Below are 6,870 nucleotides of genomic sequence, written 5' to 3' on the forward strand. Positions count from 1 at the left end.
TGGTGATGGAGATCAAGAAGCACGTGATGATGGCCATATCATGTCACTTATGAATTGCATGTGATGTTAATCCTTTTATGCACCTTATTTTGCTTAGAACGACGGTAGCATTATGAGGTGATCTCTCACTAAAATTTCAAGACGAAATTGTGTTCTCCCCGACTGTGCACCGTTGCTACAGTTCGTCGTTTCGAGACACCACGTGATGATCGGGTGTGATAGACTCAACGTTCACATACAACGGGTGCAAAACAGTTGCGCACGCGGAACACTCGGGTTAAGCTTGACGAGCCTAGCATGTGCAGACATGGCCTCGGAACACATGAGACCGAAAGGTCAATCATGAATCATATAGTTGATATGATTAGCATAGGGATGCTTACCACTGAAACTACTCTCGACTCACGTGATGATCGGACTTGGGATAGTGTAAGTGGATCATGAACCACTCAAATGACTAGAGAGATGTACTTTTTGAGTGGGAGTTTAGCATATAATTTGATTAAGTTGAACTCTAATTATCTTGAACATAGTCTAAGTCCACTTTGAATATATTTGTGTTGTAGATCATGGCTCACGCAAGTGTCATCCTGAATTTTAATATGTTCCTAGAGAAAGCTAAGTTGAAAGATGATGGAAGCAACTTTGTAGACTGGGCTCGTAATCTTAAACTAATCTTACAAGCTGGAAAGAAGGATTATGTCCTTACTGCTGCGCTAGGAGATGAACCACCCGCTACGGCTGATCAGGATGTTAAGAACGCTTGGTTAGCGCGTAAGGAGGACTACTCAATAGTTCAATGTGCAGTCTTGTATGGCTTGGAACCGGGACTTCAACGTCGCTTTGAGCGTCATGGAGCATTTGAGATGTTCCAGGAGTTGAAGTTTATCTTTCAGAAGAACGCCCGGATCGAGAGGTATGAGACCTCCGATAAATTCTATGCTTCCAAGATGGAGGAAAACTCGTCTGTCAGTGAACATGTGCTCAAAATGTTTGGGTACTCAAACCGTCTAGCTGAACTGGGGATTGAACTCCCGCAAGAAGCTATCACTGACAGAATCCTTCAATCACTGCCGCCAAGCTATAAAGGCTTTGTGTTGAACTACAACATGCAAGGGATGAACAAGTCTCCCGGCGAGTTGTTTGCGATGCTGAAAGTCACAGAGTCTGAACTCCGTAAAGAGCATCAAGTGTTGATGGTGAGCAAGACCACTAGTTTCAAGAGAAACGGCAAAGGCAAGAAGGGCAATTCGAAGAAGAGCGGCAAGCCTGTTGCCAATCCGCCGAAGAAACCCAAAGCTGGACCTAAGCCTGAAACAGAGTGCTTCTATTGCAAGGGTATGGGTCACTGGAAGCGCAATTGCCCCAAGTATCTGGCAGATAAGAAGGCGGGCAAAGAAAAATCAGGTATATTTGATATACATGTTATTGATGTGTACTTAACCGGCTCTCGTAGTAGTGCCTGGGTATTCGATACCGGTTCTGTTGCTCACATTTGCAACTCGAAGCAGGAACTGCGGAATAGACGAAGGCTGGCGAAAGACAAAGTGACGATGCGCGTAGGAAACGGTTCCAAGGTTGATGCAATCGTCGTCGGCACAGTGTCACTTCAACTACCATCGGGATTAGTGATGAACTTAAATCATTGTTATTTAGTGCCTGCGTTGAGCATGAACATTATATCTGGATCTTGTTTATTGCAAGACGGTTACTCTTTTAAGTCAGAGAATAATGGTTGTTCTATTTCTATGAGTAACATCTTTTATGGTCATGCACCGAATGTGAGAGGATTGTTCATATTGAATCTTGATAGCGATACGCATATACATAACATTGAGACCAAAAGAGTTAGAGTAAACAATGATAGCGCCATATTTTTGTGGCACTGCCGCTTGGGTCATATTGGTGTAAAGCGCATGAAGAAACTCCATGCTGATGGACTTTTGGAGTCACTTGACTTTGATTCACTTGACACGTGCGAACCATGCCTCATGGGCAAGATGACTAAGACTCCGTTCTCCGGAACAATGGAGCGTGCAAGTGACTTGTTGGAAATCATACATACCGATGTGTGTGGTCCAATGAGCGTGGAGGCACGCGGCGGATATCGTTATTTTCTCACCTTCACTGACGATTTAAGTAGATATGGTTATGTCTACTTGATGAAGCACAAGTCTGAAACATTTGAAAAGTTCAAGCAATTTCAGAGTGAAGTGGAAAACCATCGTAACAAGAAGATCAAGTTCCTACGGTCTGATCGTGGGGGTGAATATCTGAGTTTCGAGTTTGGTACTCACTTAAGACAATGTGGAATTGTTTCGCAGTTAACACCGCCTGGAACACCACAGCGTAATGGTGTGTCCGAACGTCGTAATCGTACTTTGTTAGAGATGGTGCGATCTATGATGTCTCTTACTGATTTGCCGTTATCATTTTGGCGTTATGCGTTAGAAACAGCTGCATTCACTTTAAATAGGGCACCATCGAAATCCGTTGAGACGACACCATACGAACTGTGGTATGGCAAAAGGCCAAAGTTGTCGTTTCTTAAAGTTTGGGGATGTGATGCTTATGTCAAAAAGCTTCAGCCTGAAAAGCTGGAACCCAAAGCGGAAAAGTGCGTCTTCATAGGTTACCCAAAAGAGACAGTTGGGTACACCTTCTATCTCAAATCCGAGGGCAAAGTGTTTGTTGCTAAGGACGGAACTTTTCTCGAGAAGGAGTTTCTCTCGAGAGAATTGAGTGGGAGGAAGATAGAACTTGACGAGGTTGTCGAAACTCTCATCCCTCTGGATGGTGGCGCAGGGCAAGGGGAAACCTCTGTCATTGCGACGCCGGTTGAGGAGGAAGTTAATGATGATGATCATGAAACTCCAGTTCAAGTTTCTGTTGAACCACGCAGGTCGACGAGATCACGCGCTGCTCCAGAGTGGTACGGTAATCCCGTCTTATCAATCATGTTGTTAGACAACAATGAACCTGCAAATTATGAAGAAGCAATGGTGGGCCCAGATTCCAACAAATGGCTAGAAGCCATGAAATCCGAGATAGGATCCATGTATGAGAACAAAGTGTGGACTTTGGAGATACTACCTGAGGGCCGCAAGGCTATTCAGAACAAATGGATCTTTAAGAAGAAGACGGACGCTGACGGTAATGTGACCGTTTATAAAGCTCGACTTGTGGCAAAGGGTTTTTCACAAGTTCCAGGAGTTGACTACGATGAGACCTTCTCACCCGTAGCGATGCTTAAGCCCGTCAGAATCATGTTAGCAATAGCTGCATTTTTCGATTATGAAATCTGGCAGATGGATGTCAAAACGGCGTTCCTTAACGGTTTCCTTAAGGAAGAGTTGTATATGATGCAACCCGAAGGTTTTGTCGATCCTGAAAATGCTGACAAGGTGTGCAAGCTCCAGCGATCCATTTATGGACTGGTGCAAGCATCTCGGAGTTGGAACAAACGCTTTGATGAGGTGATCAAAGCATTTGGGTTTATACAAGTGGTTGGAGAATCTTGTATTTACAAGAAAGTGAGTGGGAGCTCTGTGGCGTTTCTAATATTATATGTGGATGTCATATTGCTGATTGGAAACAACGTAGAGCTTTTGGAGAGCATAAAAGGTTACTTGAATAAAAGTTTCTCTATGAAGGACCTAGGAGAAGCTGCTTACATTCTAGGCATTAAGATCTATAGGGATAGATCAAAACGCCTGATAGGACTTTCACAAAGCACATACCTTGATAAAGTTTTGAAGAGGTTCAAAATGGAACAGTCCAAGAAAGGGTTCTTGCCAGTGTTACAAGGTACGAGATTGAGTAAGACTCAGTGCCCAGCAACTCATGAAGATAGAGAGCATATGCGCTCCGTCCCTATGCTTCAGCCATAGGTTCTATCATGTATGCGATGCTGTGCACTAGACCGGATGTTAGCCTGGCCATAAGTATGGCAGGCAGGTTCCAGAGTAATCCAGGAGTGGATCACTGGACAGCGGTCAAGAATATCCTGAAGTACCTGAAAAGGACTAAGGAGATGTTTCTCGTGTATGGAGGTGACGAAGAGCTCGCCATAAAAGGTTACGTTGATGCAAGCTTTGACACAGATCCGGACGACTCTAAGTCGCAAACCGGATACGTATTTATTCTTAATGGGGGTGCAGTAAGCTGGTGCAGTTCCAAGCAAAGCGTCGTAGCAGATTCTACATGTGAAGCGGAGTACATGGCTGCCTCGGAGGCGGCTAAGGAGTGTGTCTGGATGAAGCAGTTCATGACGGATCTTGGAGTGGTGCCAAGTGCACTGGATCCAATAACCTTGTTCTGTGACAACACTGGTGCCATTGCCTTAGCAAAGGAACCAAGGTTTCACAAGAAGACCAGACACATCAAACGACGCTTCAACCTCATCCGCGACTACGTCGAGGAGGAGGACATAAATATATGCAAAGTGCACACGGATCTGAATGTAGCAGACCCGCTGACTAAACCTCTTCCACGGCCAAAACATGATCGACACCAGAACTGTATGGGTGTTAGATTTATTACAATGTAATTCACATGGTGATGTGAGGGCTAGATTATTGACTCTAGTGCAAATGGGAGACTGTTGGAATTATGCCCTAGAGGCAATAATAAATGTATAGTTATTATTATAATTCCTGTATCAAGATAATAGTTTATTATCCATGCTATAATTGTATTTAATGAAGACTCTTTTACATGTGTGGATACATAGACAAAACATCGTCCCTAGCATGCCTCTAGTTGGCTAGCCAGTTGATCGATGATAGTCAGTGTCTTCTGATTATGAACAAGGTGTTGTTGCTTGATAACTGGATCACGTCATTGGGAGAATCACGTGATGGACTAGACCCAAACTAATAGACGTAGCATGTTGATCGTGTCATTTTGTTGCTACTGTTTTCTGCGTGTCAAGTATTTATTCCTATGACCATGAGATCATATAACTCACTGACACCGGAGGAATGCTTTGTGTGTATCAAACGTCGCAACGTAACTGGGTGACTATAAAGATGCTCTACAGGTATCTCCGAAGGTGTTAGTTGAGTTAGTATGGATCAAGACTGGGATTTGTCACTCCGTGTGACGGAGAGGTATCTCGGGGCCCACTCGGTAATACAACATCACACACAAGCCTTGCAAGCAATGTAACTTAGTGTAAGTTGCGGGATCTTGTATTACGGAACGAGTAAAGAGACTTGTCGGTAAACGAGATTGAAATAGGTATGCGGATACTGACGATCGAATCTCGGGCAAGTAACATACCGAAGGACAAAGGGAATGACATACGGGATTATACGAATCCTTGGCACTGAGGTTCAAACGATAAGATCTTCGTAGAATATGTAGGATCCAATATGGGCATCCAGGTCCCGCTATTGGATATTGACCGAGGAGTCTCTCGGGTCATGTCTACATAGTTCTCGAACCCGCAGGGTCTGCACACTTAAGGTTCGACGTTGTTTTATGCGTATTTGAGTTGTATGGTTGGTTACCGAATGTTGTTCGGAGTCCCGGATGAGATCACGGACGTCACGAGGGTTTCCGGAATGGTCCGGAAACGAAGATTGATATATAGGATGACCTCATTTGATTACCGGAAGGTTTTCGGAGTTACCGGGAATGTACCGGGAATGACGAATGGGTTCCGGGAGTTCACCGGGGGGGGGGGCAACCCACCCCGGGGAAGCCCATAGGCTTTGGGGAGACACACCAGCCCTTAGTGGGCTGGTGGGACAGCCCCAAGGGGGTCTATGCGCCAAGAATAAAAGATCAAAGGAAAAAGAAAAAAAAGAGGGAGGAAGTGGGAAGGGAGGGGGACTCCTCCCACCAAACCAAGTCCAACTCGGTTTGGGGGGGAGTCCTCCCCCCCTTGGCTCGGCCGACCCCTTGAGGGTCCCTTGGACCCCAAGGCAAGGTCCCCCTCCCTCCTCCTATATATATGGAGCTTTTAGGGCAGATTTGAGACGACTTTCTCACGGCTGCCCGACCACATACCTCCATAGTTTTTCCTCTAGATCGCGTTTCTGCGGAGCTCGGGCGGAGCCCTGCTGAGACGAGATCATCACCAACCTCCGGAGCGCCGTCACGCTGCCGGAGAACTCTTCTACCTCTCCGTCTCTCTTGCTGGATCAAGAAGGCCGAGATCATCGTCGAGCTGTACGTGTGCTGAACGCGGAGGTGCCGTCCGTTCGGTACTAGATCGTGGGACTGATCGCGGGATTGTTCGCGGGGCGGATCGAGGGACGTGAGGACGTTCCACTACATCAACCGCGTTCTCTAACGCTTCTGCTGTACGATCTACAAGGGTACGTAGATCACTCATCCCCTCTCGTAGATGGACATCACCATGATAGGTCTTCGTGCGCGTAGGAAAATTTTTGTTTCCCATGCGACGTTCCCCAACAGAAACACATCGCTGAAAAACTCCAGAGGCGCTCCGTTTATATAACTCGCCATTGATGATGACCATGGATTTGCTGCGCCGAACGATTTGGCGAGCCAAAACTTCGTCGGCCGGTAACTCGCCCCGAGTGAGATAAGCCAGATAAGGAAGAACCCAATCCAGAGTGACATGGAGAGCCGCCACGAGCTGAGACTCGGGATCTGGTATTGCCAATTCCTCCTCTGATGGTAGAATCACGGATGGTTTATGTAAGATATCCAGAAAAACATTATGAGGAACCGGCTTTCTCTGGGAGCCAAGTCGTGAGAGGGCGTCAGCTGCCTCGTTGAGGCGCCGATCAATATGGTCCACCTGATAACCATGAAAATGACCCGCCACATCAGACACAGCTCGCCTGTAGGCCGTCATCATAGGGTATCGAGAATCCCAGGTACCCGAAACTTGCT

Source organism: Hordeum vulgare, chromosome 1H (genome assembly GCF_904849725.1).
Source record: "Hordeum vulgare subsp. vulgare chromosome 1H, MorexV3_pseudomolecules_assembly, whole genome shotgun sequence".
Taxonomy (NCBI): Eukaryota; Viridiplantae; Streptophyta; class Magnoliopsida; order Poales; family Poaceae; genus Hordeum; species Hordeum vulgare.